Genomic DNA, 21,419 nt, shown 5'->3' with positions numbered 1-21,419 from the left:
AGTATAATCATCTGTAAAAGATACATAATATCTAGATACACCTGTTGTAAGAACCGATGTTGGACCCCACACATCATGATCCATAAGATTAAAAGGTGAATTTGAAACAAAAACACTTTTATTAATGGAAAGACATAAAATTTAGCAAGTTTACAAGCATAACAAAATCTAGAGGCAGAAACATGTCAAAGCCGATAATGTCATAAATAAAAAACTAGTGTAAGACAAATTCAAACAAAATGATGGTAAATCGGAAATGGAAGTTGAGGATGCGGTATCTGGAACTTTCAACTCATCAAACCATATAGTCCCCCATGTCGACGGCCTATCCCAATTGTCCTCCCGGATTGTGAATTATGTACATGACAAAATATGGGGAAAAAACACAATGAATAATCAGAACCACACAATTGACTAACGAAAGCAAGACTCAAAGAGAGGATAGGAATATAATAAATATCAAATAAAAATAAGTTAATTGTGTAGATAGAAACTGCAAATGCTAATGGTGTTGGAATATCATCACCAGTCAAGATATACATGGATGATACAAGATTTAAAGATGCAGATGACTTATGATCATATGACATAATTTAGTTAAATTATTTTGATTAATTTTTTAAAAATACAAGATTTAAAGATGCAGATGACTTATGATCAAATGACATGTTACTAAATTATTTTGATTAGTTTTTTAACTACTAAGTTATTTAAATACTACTTATTACAAAATTTAGTTTCCTAAATGATGCTTTTATTTAAAACCAGTATTTTTATTTACTAAAATAATTATAACTAAATTAAGTAAATAAACTACAATTTTTTCCCATTATTTGCTAACTATTTGTTTAAAAATTATTTACTAACTAATTAACTAGGTTTGTCTAAGTAACTATATCTACTAAGATATACTAATTACTGCTCTAATATTAATCAACCAATCATCTTCAAAACAACTTATTTACCAATATATTGTTAAAAAATTTCATACTTATTAACTAATTATTTTCAAAACAACTTATTTAACATTTTTCTAATATTTTTAACTAATATAACTGTTTCTAACATTTTTCTAAAATTAACTTATTTTTCTAACATATTTGTTTTTCACATTGTACTATGTATGCAGTACTATTTTGTATTGAATTTTCATCTGTATATTATATTATTAATGATGACAGTTAAAAGTGAAGCATTTTTTGTACCAAAAAGAAAAAGTGAAGCATTTTGTTTGTATGACTTTTGACCAACTAATTCTCAATTTCTCATAGTTCATACCATATTCTTCTCCTTTTAATACTAGTAACTACATGTCCATTAAAAAGAGTACTTTATGAAAGGAAATGCTGCAATAACCTATAGTATAGTAATAATACAGATAAGTGAAACTGTGAAAGGAACAAAGAATGTTTAGATAGCTTGAAAATCACTCAAAACATAGGGCCAGGCCAGCACATGAGTGGGATATTTGCTCGATAAACGAGAAAGGAGAGAGGACCCTCACAAACAGAAGCTAAATGCGTTAAGCAACATCATTCATAACTAAAACAAACATTGGTTCCCTCTCCTTAATCTCATTACGTTAATATTTCACAAATCTCAATTACTCATAGTAATTATTTATTCATGGTATAGTATATTTACAGGAATGAGAATTAGACAAATTTACGTTACCAGGAGCTGCCATCACGTTTTAATTCATCCTTTTGAATCAGTATTATATTATATTAACGATCAGTAATTGCCATCCCGTGAAGGCTTCATTTGGTTTACATCTGTTTAACTTTTCTTGCTGCTTTCCTTCAATTGTAATTTAATGTGTTAGCGTTGAACTGAGAACTTGGATAAGGTGAGATACCAACAATTTCGTTGGATAAAGTGATATAAATTCACGAGAATAATTAAAAAATGTTTTTAAGGCGATGTTGTCATATGAAATATGGTGATTGTTTTATGAAGCTTAGGCTGAAAACTAAAATGTGTTTTTCAGCTCCTGATTTCTAGACTATTCTAAAAGAAATTACTTGAACAAGGAGTACTATTTAAGGATGTATGAAAAAACATAAAGAAAATTGAAAATAAAATAAAATAAAAATTATATCATATAATATTTAAAAAAATATTATATATAATGTACATTTCGGAATTGGTGGGTAAGTGGAAAGATAATTGGTCGAAGAATTTGGGATATCTAAGATAAGTCTTTATGGACATTTATCGTATGACATCATTTTGTCTAGACATATCTCTTAAATATAATAATAATAATTAAATAAATGACTCTTATGGTCCTTCATGAAAATTAAACAACATTTATGACTCTTGTTTCATATTAGGCTTAGAAAATCAGTATAAATAGGAGTATACTTCAAATCAAAAAGACTTCCTCAATTGATACAAAGAAGTCATCTACTATGACTCTTTCTGATCAGCATCAAAAGAGTTATTCAACTAGTGTTCCTTGCGTAAATATTTGACGTCCACCGTGAGACTATAGTAAAACTTGTTTGTGCCACACAAATTGCGAACCAATGAGCTCGTCATCCTAACATGATAAGGGCGAGCACAAACAATCAAGAATCATAGGCTGCCATTGAGGAACTATTCTCCATCATGGAAAACATGTGCCACCAAAATAAGTTATTACAAGTCAGCGTACACGCCTTGTAGCAGAATCAACATTATCCTCAACCAGATTATGATGACTTAGAAGATCCAATCGATCCACAATCTCTTACGTGGGAAATCTGGGATGACATTGTCCTAGATAATTTCAAGTCGCCCCATTGGCCACTTTTGACGGGAAGAGTGACCCGAAAGAGCACATCATATCGATCAACACTTAGATGACCATCATTAGAGCTACCGACTCGCTAAAGTGAAAGTTGGTGGTGGACACGTTGAAGAATGTTGCTTATAAATAAAGCATTACACGATAATTTAAGGTGTCACCAACGACAATCCTGTGAAAACACATCAAACCATTTGAAACTATGTAACAAAAAAATATTTCTCAACACAACTTCATAAATAAGTTATAAACTCCAAAATAACAAAAGCAACAACAACTCCAAAAATATAATAACTCTTGTCCCCGATGTTACACCATCAGAGCAGTAAACCACTAATATACTATCAAGCGAATAAAATAAAATCAAAGAGTAGCTCCAATAAGCCACTTTTCAACACACAGTAACAGAGGCCACTCATGAGTATCTGCAAGATGTCCATGGTGGACAACATGAAGAAAGGGGGTGAGAAACAAGATTCAATATAAACAGTGTAAATAATGCTAAGGTAGAGAATACACAACAAGAACACATACATTACATGATCAACAATAAAATAATCTCACACCCATTCATAACAACATTTACATATTTTCAACCAATCAGCAACATCATGAACAATCGACTACATATGTAAACATGTATTCAATGTACTTTACAACTGACTCATTGTGCATATGGAATCATTTATGAAGACTCGGGTTCATCTCGCTCCTGAATCCCCACCATACGACTAGAGCACACCAAATCATTATCATCACCATAGGTAACGCTTCACCGATTCATATCAGGAACCAGCTATTGGCTCTTGAATCGCCACCGTAGGACCAAAGTACACTAAAACTGGATTGTAGTTCGTGCGCCATGATGCATGACTCTCAACAACATGCATTATCACCAAACGTTCACCAAAATAATGACCATGTATTTATCATTGTGTTTATGCTGGAATTTCGTAAGCAACTGTTAGTCTCTTAATTAAAGGTTACAGGCAGGATCGACTAGTGAATCATAGGACACAATGCTAAAGTTCTTAATTTGTGGTTTTCTTTGGGAACAAGACACGATTTTGACTCGGTCGAAATACTTGTATTAAAATATAAATGTGCAATCTAGACAAAGATAATGGAATAATGCAATAAAATAAGAGTAAAATGAAAGTACTAAAATGGTGTATGGATGAAAGTAACAGAAAAGTAAAATAAATTAAAAAGACTTTTGCATTTAAAGTAAATGTTGGTGTTTCATGTTCCATACATTCTCTCAATGAAGACTATTTTCTCTTAGCATTGGTACTTCGAGTGTAAGTGAGATTTTTTGATGGAATGAACGTCACAAATTCTACAAATGAAAATCCTATATATACTAGTGAAAAATAATTATCTTTAACGTTTAAATATCTAGATTTCGCCACATAGAAGTCTGCATTCCCCTTCGCCTCACATTTCTTGCATGTGTCCTTTAGAATGCAACTTCAAAGTATTTATCAATATTTGAACGTGACATTTGCGCACCCAAATAACTACCTCTTTGACGCAATTGGTGTTGTCGATAACCATTTATGTCGAGATGTTTCCACAACATTCCCAACAGATACTAAGTCCCAATTTCTTTTCGCTTGAGAGCTAAGAGCCTTGTACACTTCATCAAACAGTCAATCCCTACCTTTAACATGTTTGTTGAGGTATTATCCCTTGTTGAATATCTCAGCTAACAAATTACCCCCCAAAAAGGTCTTTTTTGATGGACTAGGAAATATGGGCTTCTTTGACCTTTTTTGACAATGTTCATCTAAATGAGTTGGTGTCATCAACATCATGACCTTCCAATCATTTGTCGCCTCGAAATAGTGTGTTTTCCACTATCCTTGTGACTTTCATCATTATGGCTCCAATTTGTAACATGGCATGGGTACGTGCACCAAATGTTTTGATCTTCCCTCTAAGAAAATGACATGTGCGACTTACTTCGCGCCATTTGTCAAGTGTAAAGACTAAAGAGTCTTTTTCTTCTTCACTATAAATATCACTTCCTTCATTCTTCTTCTCTTTTCCTTCATTTTTCTTCATAAACTTTCACTCCAAAGCTTTTTCTTCAACAAACTTTCAAAAAATCCCAAGCTCAAAACAATGGCAACCAGATCCAAGAACGCTAAAGCTACCAAAGACTTTATCCCCATGGCTAACATGTTTCACTGTACTACTGTGATTGAGAACCAAGAGTATGTTCCTGAACCTCCCAACTATGAGGAAAAGTTGCATATTTATAAATCTCAAGCAACAAGCCCATACTCTATTTCTGAGAAAACTCGTGCACTTATGGGTCATATGTATGACCCTGCTGCAGATCTTACCAATATGAAGGATTTCTTCCCTTCTTACCATATGACGAAAGTCATAGTTAGCATTGTAGGCCCTTTAAACTTAGAGTATATGACCATTTCTTTACGAGTCTTTCGTTCAGCTCCCCCCGCTAATAAACATGAGGATTACATCCCCTGGAAGAACAAAATTGAAGGGAAAAAGAGTGAATTATAGAAGGAAAGAGGTATTTTTGACCTCATCTAGTTATCGAGAACTGGTCTCGCCTACTTCCAAAATATGTTGGTTGCTTCCCTGTACTTTTAGGAAAGCACGACTAATACCTTTCAACTCCCTTGTGGGATGCTGACACCCATGTAGTTTGATGTGGCAGCCCTCATTGGCCTTCGCTCAATCGGTGAAATCTTCAATCCAAATGAGAGTGACAAAGATACCATAAACTAAGATGGTAATCGCGCCAACCTTGGTCTATATATCAAGGATTACCATGTCACTGACGATGACGAAGATTCCAACGAAGAGCACATCGCCTTCCTTGCGTTGTGGCTATCAACGTGTATTTTTTGTTGTAGGTCTTTGAAAGTGGTGAAACAATACATTACCTTAGCCAACCATATACATGAAAGAAAATATGTCTACCTTAGTCAATTGATTTAAGGGTCCCTTTATGAATCCCTAGGGTTAGGAACTGAAGCTTTAAGGAATATCCAACCAAAATATGGCTTATTGATATCTGGACCTTTCTGGCTACTTCAACTCTGACTCAATGCAACCTTTGATATTTCTCTGGATGCCAAACTACAGAATGGAACCGAAGAAGCCCTCAAGGATCGTTGTATCAAGGGAACTCGCTTGAATCTGTTGACTGTTTAACTTTGAGTAGATCATGTCAGATATTTGTCCAATGATAAGTTATCCAACAACATATTTAAGATCAGAGGTTTGTTAACTTTGTCTCATCGATGTTCAGAGACCTAGGGGGTTAATGCTAAAATGGAGGTCATAGGCTTTTATTTTGTATGACCTTGTCGAATCCGATTAAGCCAGAGGCTTCAAGTGCGTTAGGACTTCAGTTAACCCAGATGTTTCATTAAACATTACCCAGACGAAGTCGATTATGCCAGAGGCCTAAAGTGCGCTTAGACTTTAGTTAGGCTAGAGGTTTCATTAAATGTTACCCGACTGAAGCCGATTATGCCAAAGGCTTCAAGTGAGCTTGGACTTCAGTTAGGCCATAGGTTGTTGATGTAAGCCCTAGAGGCCAATACTTTTGGTGCTTGTATCGAATTATTTATTAATAATAAAAGGTTTTTTTCTTTATTATGTTTGTTTAATAAAGTCCCTATAATAGCTAGTCCGTTTAATGTATCAAGTGTGACTTAATCATGAGATTACATGAAACATAAGGACACCATTCTTAAGGTATCTGTAGTCGAGCTTTGTTGTGAAGTGGGATAACATTAAAACATTAAGACTACTATGTATATAGACTGATTATTGCATCTCATGGATCATGGATAAGGAGTTATCAAGTCTTAAACATAGGTATGAATATCATGAGTAATATTTATACTGAATTGACTCACTATGAGAATAATACATAGAATGTTATGTAAAGTGTCATAAGTTATTCTCGTGGTGATAGTGGTGTATACCACCCTTCAACCTGAAACCACTGTGGACCCTAGATGTAAAGTCGAATGCCTTATTGCTGATCAAACATTTTCCATAACTGGATGACCATAAAGACAGTTGATGGGTACTCCACGAAGCATGATGAGGAACATGAGTGACCTAGATGGAATTTTCCCATCCTACGTAACAGGATAAATGTCTAAGGGCCCAATATTGAACTGGACAAGGATGACACAATATATGCCTTGTGTTCAATATAGACATAAGGGCAAAAGGGTAATTGTATACATAAGTATTATCATAAATGGATTTGTCAGATCACATGACATTTTCGTGTCTTGGGTAGCAGTGATGTGTTTCTAGATACCACTCATTGTTTATGATGTTAAATACGTGATTTAATATAATTGTCAATGTCGCGAAAACCTACAGGGTCACACGCAAAAGGACGAATTAATGAGAGATAGAGTAAATAAGGAACACTATAAGGTACGGTGCACTTAAGTGAATTATAGAACATCGTAAGGTACGATGTACTTAAGTAGAATACGAAATATGGTAAGGTACCACATGCTTAAGTGATTTTGGTATATCATAAGATATGTGTCACATACACTTAAGTGGGCTTTTTAGCTTGTAGCCCATACAAGTTGTTCTATAAATAGAACCCTTGTGTAGAAGCATTGGTTTAAATGAAATTTTCCTTTCTCTCTCTCTCTCTCTCTCTCTCTCTCTCTCTGACTCAAAGCCTTCATTCGTAGCAGCTAGCACTGAGACTAAAGGAATCTGTTCGTGTGGACTGAGTAGATGCGTTGTCACCATTCAACGTTCATGATCACTCCTAGATCTGCATCAAAGGTTTCAATCGCCACAAGAGGTAACGATTCTATCACTGATCATGCCCATTTGTAAGGATCACTAAAGTTGAAAAGTTTTAAATTCCGCTGCATTTTGGATCGCTATTCTCCTTCAGTGGTATCAGAGCCACTTACGAAACCATACATCTAATAGCTGTTTATTTTCTATATTAGTACGATTAAGAGACATAATGAATTCAATAATAAACGAGTAATTAAATTTGGCATCATGTGTGTATGATTTGGATGATTGATGTTGACTATGCTTTGGAATCCGGCGTTAGTATGGTGAAGCAGAGATACATCGATCATCCATAGGTTACACAATTGAGATCGATCAAATTATATATATAATATAAGTAATTCTGATGCAAAATACGGTATATATGATATATTGTTTCTATTTCGTTCATTCAAACATTTAATGGTTGTTTTCCTTTGAGCGATCAATGGTCATTTGCTTCTTGATCCGACATTATTATGGTGAAGCAATGACGTGTTGATCAATCATACTGAATCAACAATCGAGGTGTGTTTGACGGTATGAAATTGTTGCATTAGGGTCCATGACGGTACAATGGTTGCGCTGTTAAAGAGTTATGTGATTAGGATTGTGACTGCACAAGAGTTGTGTTTTAAAGTATCAAGTGTTGTGCGAAAAACGACGTCAATTTTAAATGAATTGTTCATTAAAATTTTGCGTCGGGGCGCTGCCCCTGCAACCCCGCAGGGGGCACTGCCCCCTTGACCCCCGGCTAACTCTCCGTAGTGTGATCAATCGCCTAAATTTAATATGGCTTATTTAATTAACAAAATTTTAATTAATAATAATAGTAATGTGTTTATTATTATTGTCTTGTGGTGATCAGTTATGGCATTAGTTTTCCTTTATTTTGTTTTTAGGATTTTAAAATACGACCTACGTGTCATGCCTCTCTTTTAATCTCTTAATGTAACTTCTTTTCTCATCTCATTCCCTCTATTTAAAATGAGTTTCTTTTATGTAATGTAATGTTATGAAAAAAGAGAAGAATACAATATCAAAGGAGGCCAACCTTGAAGATCTTGCTTGGAGAAGCTTAGATCGTTATTAGGTTAACTTAGGTTCTCTCATTGGCTTGGGAGAAAAATTATGCTAGGGGCCATAATTGTTTCATTTTGTATGTATGTTGATGCATGTGAATGTATGTTGATGCATGTGAGAGACGATTTATATGATAAATAGGCCGGTGAGATCAAAATAATTTCAAATTCCCTCAAATTAAATATTAAGTTTATGCTTTCCAAGTTTTAGCACTCATCAAGACTAGTATCGAATAATGTAGGTTTCGCCTACGCGAGGTGCATGTTGTATATTAGTAAGGTGCGATGGGATAATTGTAATATCCAATTGCTAAAACAATGGGCCAAACTTAACTAAACAAATTATAATAAGATTATATACGTTTAGAAGCAAGAGTTGGAAATGATCCATGTGATGGATTGGAATAAGGAGTTATTCACCCAACTAAAATATTAGAGTTGTATTAGATACCATTGTAAGGAGTTCCTACCTAAATAACCTAGTTTTGTGTAATCCGTCTACGCGGACTTAAAACAAAGTGAAATGTGAATCTCGGCCCACTAGAAAATCTTCCAACGGGATTTTTTGAATCAAATGGTGAGGGTCATTTGTTTTGAGTAAAATAGTGGAAGAATATTTAATTAAATGCCTAATTAAATATGTTATTTTAGTGATACATATTTTTATTATTTTTCATGTAGATTACCATGACAAAAAACACCTATAACAACATTTTGCGATCAATCCTTGATAAGGAAAAATTGTCTGGGACAAATTTTCTGGATTGGCACTGAAATTTGAGGATTGTCCTCAAACATGATAGAAAGTTGTATGTCTTGGAGAAACCTTGTTCTAAAGAGGAACCTCGTAGTTCTGCACCTAAGGCAGAAATACATGCTTATAAGAAGCATGTCGATGATGCCAATGAAACTGCTTGCCTCATGCTAGCTACCATGAACTCAGAGTTGCAAAAGCAACATGAGAACATGGCAACATTCGATATGATCGAACACCTGAAGATGCTCTATCAAGAGAAAGCAAGGCATGAAAGGTTTGAAGTTTCAAAAGCCCTTTTTCAAGGCAAGTTAGCCGAGGGAGCCCCTGTAGGTCCCCATGTGCTCAAGATGATTGGGTATGTGGAGAACCTTGAGAGGTTGGATTTTCTCCTCTGAAAGGAACTTGCGACTGATTCGATCTTGCAATCGTTGTCAGATAGCTTCAGTAAATTTGTCCTTTATTTCAATATGAATGATATGGACAAATCTCTTCCTGAACTGCTAGCCATTTAAGAACTGCTAAGCAGAATCTGAAGTCAAAAGGGAAGTCCATTCTGATGATCGGAAATGGAAAGAGACGGAACAAAAGACCCACCAAGAAGGGTGGTAAAGGGAAAGGCAAGAAAGTTTCCAAATCCAAACCTACAGCTCCTGCTTTGAAGCCTAGTGGAGGAATAGCAAAGGAAGGCACTTGCTTCCATTGCGGTAAGACCGGACACTGGAAGAGAAATTGCCCAAAGTACCTGGAAGATAAGAAGAATGGAGTAGAGACTTCAACATCAAGTATTTTTGTTATTGAAATTAATTGATCTACTTCTGCATCATGGGTATTAGATACTAGATGCGGTTTTCACATTTGTACCAATGTGCAGGGGCTAAAAAGGAGTTGAGATTTGACCAAAGGTGAAGTTGACCTACAAGTTGGCAATGGAGCAAAGGTTGCTGCTTTAGCCCTACGAACTTATGTATTGACTTTACCTAGTGGTTTAATAATTCAGTTAGAGAACGGTTATTATGTACCTGCAATTAGCAGGAATATTATTTTCGTTTCTTATTTGGACAAGTTTGGTTTTTCATTTATAATAAAGAATAATTATTGATCAATTTATTTGAATGATATATTATATGCTACTGCACAAATGAACAATGGACTATATGTCCTTGATCATGAAATGCCTATTTATAACATTAATACTAAAAGGATGAAACCTAATGAGTTAAATCCAACTTACCTTTGGCATTGTCGATTAAGCCACATAAATGAGAAACGCATTTCCAAACTCCATAAAGATGGACTCTTGGACTCTTTTGATTATAAATCATATGAGACATGCAGATCTTGTTTAATTGGAAAGATGACAAAGTTTCCATTCGCAGGAAAAGTTGAAAGAGATAATGATCTTTTGGCCCTCACATATACTGATGTATGTGGACCACTGAACATACCAGCCAGAGGAGGTTTTCAGTACTTCATCATATTTACTGATGATTTCAGTAGATATGGTTATATGTATTTAATGAAACACAAATCATAGTCCTTTTAAAAGTTCAAGAAATTCAAGAATGAAGTACAAAACTAACTAGGTAAGAATATTAAAACTCTTCGATCAGAACGAGGTGGTGAGTGTTTAAGCCTAGAGTTTGATGACCATCTGAAAGAGTGTGGGATCCTATCCCAAATTACTCCTCCTGGAACACCCTAAATGAACGGTGTATCTGAGAGAAGAAATCGAACCTTGTTAGACATGGTCTGATCCATGATGAGTCACGTCGATCTTCCAAACTCCTTTTGGGGACATGCAATATTCACAGAAGCTTACACACTTAACCGTGTTCCATCCAAAAAGGTTGAGAAGACGCCATATGAGATATGGAGTGGTAAGAAACCACATATGTCTTACATGAAGATTTGGGGTTGCGAAGTTTATGTGAAACGACAAATTTCAACTAAGCTTTAGCCCAAATCTGACAAATGCTTATTTGTGGGATATCCTAAAGAAACAAGAGGGTATTACTTCTACAATCCTTCTGAGGGTAAAGTATTTGTCGCTCGAACTGGAGTTTTCCTAGAAAAGGATTTTATTTCCAAAGGAATCAGTGGGAGGAAAGTAGAGCTTGAAGAAATTCAAGAATCATAAAGCATTGATACACCTATGGAGGAATTAGAGCAGGAAACACAAGTAGTTGTGGAAGAGCAACCTGCTCAAGTAGAACAAGACCAGCGTAGGTTAAGCAGGATATGTCACCTACCTAAGAGATATGGATATCTCATAACTGATCAAGGTGATGTATTACTCATGGATCAAGATGAGCATGTGACCTACCAAGAGGCCATAACTGGTCCCGAGTCTGAGAAGTGGCTAGAAGCCATAAAATCTGAAATGGATTCCATGTACACAAACCAGGTTTGGACCTTGGTAGAGCCTCATGTAGGATTTAACCCTATAGGATGCAAGTGGGTATTCAAAAAGAAGACTGACATGGATGGTAAGGTACATACCTATAAGGCAAGACTGGTTGCAAAAGGATATAAACAAATTCATGGGGTTGACTATGATGAAACCTTTTCACCAGTTGCAATGCTTAAATCTGTTCAGATTTTACGTGATATCGCTACATATCATGATTATGAAATATGGCAGATGGATGTCAAAACTACTTTCCTTAATGGGAATCTTCTTGAGGATGTGTACATGACACAACCTGAAGGATTTGACATACTAGAAGAAGCCCAAAAGATATGTAAGTTACAAAGATAAATCTATGGATTGAAGCAAGCTTCTAGAAGATGAAATCTTAGTTTTAATGAAACAGTAAAACAATATGGATTCATCAAGAATGAAGATGAGCCTTATGTCTAAAAGAAGGTTAGTGGGAGCATGATCGTCTATGTAGATGACATATTACTCATTGGAAATGATGTCCCTACCCTGTAACAAGTAAAGTCTTGGTTGGGGAAATGCTTTTTTATGAAGGACCTAGGTGAAGCAGCCTATATATTAGGAATCAGGATCTATAGAGATAGACCAAAAAATGGCTTGGCCTAAGTCAAAGTATATACATAGACAAAATGCTAAGACGCTTTAATATGCATGATTCCAAGAAAGGATGCATACCTGTGCAACATGGCATGTGTCTATAAAAAACACAATCCCCTTCAACTAAGGAAGAAAGGATCGCATGAATAAAATTACATATGTATCTGCAATAGGATCTATCACGTATCCCATGTTATGTACTCGACTAGATGTCTCGTATGCTTTAAGTGCAATGAGTAGGTACCAATATGATCCCGGTGATGCTCATTGGGTAGCTGTCAAGAATATCCTTAAGTATTTGAGAAGGACTAAGGACTCATTTTTTATATATGGAGGTCAGGAAGAGCTTGTTGTAATTGGATACACCGATGCTAGCTTCCAAACAGATAAGGATGACTTTAGATTGCAATTTGGTTCTGTGTTTTGCTTATACAGTGGCGCTGTGAGTTGGAAAAGTTCAAAGCAAGATACAGTTGTTGATTCTACATCCGAGGCTGAGTATATTGTTGCCTCAAGTGCATCAAAGGAAGTTGTTTGGATAAAAAAAGTTCATTTGTGAACTTGGCATAGTTTCTAGCATTGTGGATTCCATTGATCTCTATTCTAATAACAATGGTGATATCGCACAAGCTAAGGAGACTAGATCTCACCAACGATCCAAACACATACTTAGGCGTTATCACCTCATTCGAGAGATAATAGATAGAGGGGATGTGAAAATATGCAGAGTACCTACACTTGACAATATTGCTGACCCACTGACAAAGCCTCTTGCACGGTAAAGTATGATGTCCATACTAGATCTATGGGCATTAGGGGTATGCCTGATTGGCTCTAATGCTAGTGGGAGATTGTTGGTGTAAGCCCTAGAGGCTAATACTTTTGGTACTTGTATCGAATTATTTATTAATAATAAAAAGCTTTTTTCTTTATTATGTTTGTTTAATAAAGTCCCTAGAATAGCTAGTCAGTTTAATGTATCAAGTGTGACTTAATCATGAAATCCAATTAAACATAAGGACATTATTCTTAAGGTATTCGTAGTTGAGCTTTGTTGTGAAGTCAGATAACAATAAAGCATTAAGACTACTATGTATATAGACTGATGATCGCATCTCATGGATCATGGATAAGGAGTTATCAAGTCTTAAACATATGTATGAATATTAGGAGTAATATTTATACCGGATTGACCCGCTATGAGAATACTATATAGAATGTTATGTAAAGTGTCATAAGTTATTCTCATGGTGATAGTGGTGTATACCACCCTTCGACCTGAAACCATTATGGACCCTAGATGTAAAGTCGGGTGCCTTATTGCTGATCAAACATTGTCCATAACTAGATGACCATAAAGACAGCTGATAGGTACTCCACGAAGCATGCTGAGGGACATAAGTGATCTAGATGGAATTTGCCCATCCTGTGTAATAGGATAAATATCTAAGGGCCCAATATTGACTGGACAAAGATGACACGGTTTATGCCTTGTGTTCAATATAGACATAAGGGCAAAAGAGTAATTGTACACACAAGTATTATCACAAAAGGATTTGTCATATCACATGACACTTTTCGTGTCTTAGGTAGCAATGATGTGTTGCTAGATAATGCTCACTGTTTATTATGTTAAATACGTGATTTAATATAATTGCCAATGCCGTGAAAACCTATAGGATCACACACAAAAGGATGGATTAATGAGAGATAGAGTAAATAAGGAACACCATAAGGTACGATGCACTTAAGTGAATTGTAGAACATTGTAAGGTACTGTGCACTTATGTAGAATACGAAATATGGTAAGGTACCACATGCTTAAGTGATTTTGGTATATCATAAGATATGGGCCACATACACTTAAGTGGGCTTTTTAGCTTGAAGCCCATACAAGTGGTTCTATAAATAGAACCCTTGTGCTGAAGCATTAGTTCAGATGAAAATTTTGTTTCTCTCTCACTCAAAGCCTTCCTTCGTAGCAGCTAGCATTGAGACTGAAGGAATCCGTTCATGTGGACTGAGTAGAGGCGTTGTCACCATTCAACGTTCATGATCACTCCCTAGATTTGCATCAAAGGTTTCAATCTCCACAAGAGGTAATGATTCTATCACTGATCATGCCCATTCGTAAGGATCACTAAAGGAGAAAAATTTTAAATTTTGTTGCATTTTGGATCGCTATTATCCTTCATAGGTTTCACTAAACATTACCCAATCGAAGCTGATTATGCCAGAGGCTTCAAGTACGCTTGGACTTCAGTTAGGCCAGAGGTTTCATTAAACGTTACTCGATCGAAATCGATTATGCCAGAGGACCTATATCACATGCTTTACACAATATACGTTTCAACTATGGGTGCTTCATTAAAAACCCTTGCTCACGCAAGGGAAAATAGTGCATTCCCATAATTTTATTATTAATATTTATTACATCAACTAGTTATGATAAAATTTAAGACTGATTACACTCCAGACCCTGGATCCTTCCACATCTTCAAAATCCTCGGACTTGTAAGCCTCATTATTCATCATCTGATTGAAACTAAAGGACCATTCCCCATCCCGGGGTGATTTACCTTTTTTCCTGAAGCCCGCCATCTTTATTACCACCAGGCTCGTTCTGTGACGTCCTCTTTTCCGGACCTTAACCTTGTGTTTCTTGGTAATACTTTATGTTGCAATCATGTTATCCAGGTCTACTAAGCTGATTTCTTCACTCGGAGTATGACGTCCTCAAGTCTGTATGATGTTCTTTGCCCATATCTTTATGATCATATCTTTCTCCCCCCATACTATGAACGATATCATCTCACTTATTGATTCTGACGCTTCCCATATGGCGAAGTGATCGATAACCCCTGCTAGGAACTTCATTTGTCTATCAGCCATGAGCAATGAACTCATAAGATTTGATATCTGTTTGTAAAACCCCCATGGTATTCTTAAGAGATCATACACAAAGAGATGGTGCCTTATGTTTAAGCTGACTCCAATATTTCTATCGCCATTTCTTGGTATTTGACTAGCTCCATTATGAGTTGGATGCACTGATCGGTCATCGCTCTGTATCCTTCTGGAACTCTCATTATTTGTTAGTGGGTTCTTCGGTAGATCCTCTCTCGAATCGATATTGATTGAGTTTACTTTTAACTTATTATCCTTAAGTGGTTCGTTAGCATAATTCCTTCTTTTCAATCTCAGACTATATTTATAAAATTTCTTGGCTATTCGTTGGTCACCTTTCACTATTCTAACTCGGTCATCTTTTAACAGATACTTTAATGTAAGATATAGGGTGGACAACATTGCTTTCATAGAATTGAAAGAAGGCCTACCAATAATAATTTTATAGGGGGGCGTAACATTGACAATTAGATATCTTACCTAGATGCTCTTCGCGTGGTCTCTACTGCCGAAGGTGGTCATTATAGGCAGATGCCCTAGTATATGTACATGCTCTCCATAGAATCCTACCAAAGTACCTTTAAATAGGAGTGATAAGAGTCCCACATTGGATGATATATGGTCTGAACATGTGTTTATAAGTGGGGGCATTCCTCACTCTACCAACCGGTTTTTAGGGTTGAGTTAGGTCCAACCATATTTCTTAACATGATATCTAGAGCTTGGTTCGATCCTCCTTGAACTAGTTGTTGCTTCCGCTATTGAGTTCCCAAAATTTTGGGAATGTATTTGTTTTGATTTTATAAGGATAAGTTTATTGAAGAAGAAAAAATTCTTAAGTTGAATCGCTAAATTGTTCTCGGATTGTCTCCCACTTTTGTGTGCATGATGATCGGGATTGTCTCCCTCTTTTGTATGCATCAATAATCCTGCATTGATAGACACCATGTTTACTATGATGTCCATTTCTAATGCAAACATTGTTTTCTCTGATAGTATCTTTAAGATCCTATGGGCCACCTACTATGGTTTCCGCTATCGGATCATCCACCATTTATTTCCATGCTCTAATTGTATAATATTAAGTGTGAAGGGGTGTGTTAAGAGTCCCACATCGGATAATATATGGCCTGAACATGTGTTTATAAGTGGGGATAATCCTCACTCTACCAACATAATTGCCATCCAAGGCGCAGCGGAATTTAAAAATTTCTCCATTTAGTGATCCTTACGAGTGGGCATGATCAGTGATAGAATCGTTACCTCTTGTGGCGATTCAAACCTTTGGTGCAGATTTCTGATAATGATCAAAACCTTTGATACAGATCCACGGGGCGATCACAAACGTTGAACGATGACAACGTCTCTACTCAGTCCACACGAACGGATTCCTTCAATCGCAGTGCTAGCTGTTATGAATGAAGGCTTTGAGTGAGAGAAAGAGGGAAACAAAATTCCAAGTCTCTACTTGAATTTCAGTCTGAGTGGAGTGGAGTGACAATGCTTCTACCCAAGGGGTTCTATTTATAGAACCACTTGTGTGGGCTTCAAGCTAAAAAATCCCACTTAAGTGTATTTTTCCCATATCTCATAATATGCCAAAATCACTTAAGTATTTGGTACCTTGTGTTCTCATGATTAAGTCACACTTAATACATTAAACGGACTATCTATTCCAGGGACTTTATTAATCAACCATAATAAAGAAAATGCCTTTAAATAATTCGATACAAGTACCAAAAGTATTGGCCTCTAGGGCTTAGACCAACAGTTTTGTAGGGTTGAGTTAGGTCCAACCACATTTCTTAACAGGGATTCACTCGGTGGCATCAAAATTCATCCATTTGAATGCATCCCAGTACAAGAAATCAACTGAGTTGTCGGGCTCTATCAAGACTCTCTTTATGATCCAATCCCGGATTTTTACTTTAATCACCATGGGATCGTTTTCATGAGCCAACACACCTTATGAGTCCTTTCTGGAGAAACTAATTACAATCGAATCCTCTCTTCCTTCTAATGACAAATTTTCTTCAATGTGAATTACAGACCGAGCATACCTTTAACTAGTCGAGCTAGTTTCTCCTCCTCCTGTGAATCCCCCTGCTATCATATTCAGCGTATGAGAGGTTATCATGGTTTCGTGGACTTCTTATGTACTATTTCCCTTCTTCTGTGTATGATTTTCCAAATTCGTATCTTCTCGATGAAAGATTCTTTTTCTTGGTTTAGCTCCTATGTCTTTAACATACGATAATAAGTGACCTCTCTGAATTAATATGTCATTTTAATTTTTCAGTTGATGACAATTGTATGTGTGGTGTCCTCGAAGTATGTGATATGCACACCATGCACTTTCGTCTTTTCCCATTATATTATGAACCCCTTTTGGGACCACCGACATGAGGATAAATTTGAGGTGATAAACCTACTTGAAGATGTCTTAACTCATAGAGTTTAATGGTGTGTAATCCAGCTCTTTTTCGAATGGTCGTTAGGATGGCCTTGCCATTTGTCGGTCTTTGGGTCCTAGCTTAAAGTATTCTTTCCTATGTCCGGTTCCTTCTTCTTTGGTCTACATTTTCTCTTTTGCATCTCGTGATCTTTTTTCCATGTTACTTTCTTCTCCTTTGATGTAACATTCCGCTTGGGTGATAACCTCGTCCATGTTGGATGATGGCTTTTGTGTTAAAGAATCATTGAATTTTACCCAGCTTTGAGGTCGTGTTGAAATGCTTCGACGAACATTTCCTGATTCAGATGGGATACCTTATTTGTTTCCTCATTGAATCTTGCCATATGTTCCCAGAGATATTCCGAGTGCCCTTGTCGAACGTTAAATAGATTGGTAGTCGACACTTTCCTGTGCTTACTTGCCAAAAAGTGTTATACCATCTTCTTGGTTAAGTCCTGATAGCTGATGATCGAGAACATGGGTACACTCATATAACACCTTAAAGCACATTCCTTAAAGTTCCCCTCCATGAGCTTACATTTGAGTGAATCGAAAGCTCTTAATGTGGCCATTTGACTCTTAATGGAAATAATGTATGTAGTGGTAAATTCATGACCATCAAGATATGGATAAGCTAGACGTCAATAAAACCAGAGTCGCCATCGCACTTTTATTGTTTCCAAGGGAAAATGGAAAAGTAAGAATAAAACCCAAAAGTTAAGAAGTTTTAAAATCAAAACTAATAAAATGCTAGAGATTACAGGTAAGGGGGTTGGTTACACAGAGGGAAGGTGTTAGCACCAAAAGTATCCTAGGTACTCCTAGGGAGCCCTTTCTTGTGTGCATATGTGTTTTTGTACAAATGATGTTTGCAATAAATGGAATGGGGGGATGAGAAAAGAATTCAATAATTATATTTTTGTGTTTGACAAGACCTTCGGACTTTTGCCTACGTACCAACATAAAAATGAGGGATCAAAACCTCGTAGTTCGTGGTATCAATTTCAAAATGAGTGCATTGCTTTTAACAAAAAATTAAGTTTAACAAAGGCACAGAGGGCCTAAAATGGTTTGAATGCGTGTTAGTTCTTTTTGACTTTTTAAATTTTAAGTCAAGTATAGTTAAGTTTATTTACAAGTTTGATTAAGAAAAGGAGTTTGAAAATGCAATGGCATAAGGCCAAAGTTTCTAATTTGCAATATGGTCTAAGTTGAGAAAACACAAGCAAAGAAATTTTTAAAAGGAGGGAGAGATTTTGAAATTAAATAAGTAGGGGTGAGATGAAGAGACTAATCCTACACACAAATTTAAAAGTTAAGAGTTGAAAAGATTTGACCAATGGGCTGCAATCCAATAGACAAGAATGTCATATAAAAACCCAAATTTCCCTTGGACTTTAGAATCAAGCAACATCAATACACAAATAGCAAGGTGAAAAGCAAGGCATCAAATAAAGATAGCCACATCCAAGCTTAGAAACTCCATGATCTTCTTCAAAATTTCCCATGCATCAGATGACTTCAAAAATGGCATGAGGCACAGATTCAAAATAACAGCTTCAATATCATCATGTTGCAGATGAACTCAAATGGATCTTCAATATTGTATCAGATGAATGTTCACTTCACAAGCACTTGGTTTCATGAAAATTGGCATTGGCCAAGTCCTTTGCATATGGAATGTTGCCTAAGTTCTAAGTCCAATAGTCTCAGATCAAACCAACAGTCCACACAAGATGTTTCTTAGGGTTTTTTGTTCTTATTATGTATATTAAGGTCAAAAGACCAAACAAACAAACAAGTATATACAAACACAATGTATCACAAAATATGGCCCAAGTGGGAAAAGTGAAAATAGCATTAAAGTAAACAAATTGAATGGTATGAATAATGGCAAATGAATTAAAAGCTTAAAGACTAAAGTGCATAAAAGTAAATGACTTGAAATTAAATGTTAGTTGTTAGTTGATTAGAAGTTAGTATTACTTTTGCTTTGTTTTGTTTAAGTCATTCTTTGGAGAACACTCAACCCAGTTATCACAAGAATGGATCCTTGAACCAAGACATCTTCCAAAGGAAGGAAAAAAAGACAAGTTTTCACACAATACCATGAAAGAGGGGAGACTTACAATCTCACTAACTAGAATGTTATGCCTTTTGTGTCACAAATTTAGCGTTATGTTAAGCAATCGTAATTGGACTTATGTAGAAGTCACAACTATTTGAGATCGGGCAATAGAATTTTGGTGTTAATGTAAGTTATAGACATAGTATAATGGACTATGCTCATGAAACATACCACACACAAAAAGAATATGCAAAGAGGTGGACCTAATTTCATCCATACTCATGTTGATTTTGCAATCAACTAGCCTTAGGATATAAAGATATCATAGGTCCATGACATGAATGAATGAAGAAGGAGAATAAGATAAAGAGGGAGGAGGGAATGGATTCAAAACAAATTGGTCAAAGGAGGACTTTGACCAAATTAAGATCATTCATTCATTTTGGGATATGGAATGTACATTCCATCAATCCCCTAAATCCAATGATCTTAACCTAACAAAGTCAAATGAATCTTGACCAAGGCCCAACAACACAAGTCAAACTCACAAAGTCAATTAAAATGGCTCTACACAATTTATTTGGCATTTAAATAATTAAAAATAATAAAAATATGCATTAAATTAAATAATGGTTGATCAATTTCCTAGAACCTCATTAAAACACCAAAGAAATGGCCATGAGATTTATCATAGGTCAAACAAGATCAAAGGACCTTGGATAAAAAAATTCATAATTTTTGGAAACTTAAAAGTATTTTTAAACAATTAAAAATATTCAAAAAAACAATTAAATCATGAAAAATATTAATAATGATCCAAAAAAATAATTTTAATTCATAAAATGAAAGAGGAATTTATTTAAATTTTTTTGGTGAAACTCCCATATTTTTTGGATCAATATTAAATTTAATATGAATTAATGAAAATAACGCAATTAAAATGAAAACCAATTAATCAGAAAAAATGTGGACCACTTGATCTCCCTCATTAATTGAGGTGGCAGATCAAGTGAATCCAAACGCGCGTTCCACCATGCACTTGAGTCAGCGCGCCACACAAACGGTATTCAAAACCAATGCTCGTGATTAAAACAAAATGAAATGATCATGTGGCTCTGAACTATTCCAACTCATCACTAGAGCAAAACGCCGGTCATCTTCTCAGACGACTCTGGTCGGACTAGTTCACTCATCACCATCACAAAAATAAAAAAGAAGGACATGATTTCAAAGTAAAAATGGCACTGATCACGAATCTGACCTCAATTCATCCTAACTCCAAGTATACTGAGAGATACATGGAGTTGAAATTTGACGTACAAAATCTGAGTTGCTTCGATCTAAACCTCAAAGCAACTCAATCTTCTTGCCTACATTGGTAGGACTTCAGACAACCAAAGATCCAAAAGAATTGATGAGAATTGAGAGGGAATCGAAGAGAAGAAAATTTTTGGAAAATACCTTCAATGATGTGCAGAATTCGATTGCTATTGCTTTGATTCTTGCTTGA

This window comes from Lathyrus oleraceus, chromosome 5, assembly GCF_024323335.1.
Source record: "Lathyrus oleraceus cultivar Zhongwan6 chromosome 5, CAAS_Psat_ZW6_1.0, whole genome shotgun sequence".
NCBI classification, from domain to species: Eukaryota; Viridiplantae; Streptophyta; class Magnoliopsida; order Fabales; family Fabaceae; genus Lathyrus; species Lathyrus oleraceus.
Note: the sequence above shows the minus strand (reverse complement) of the source record.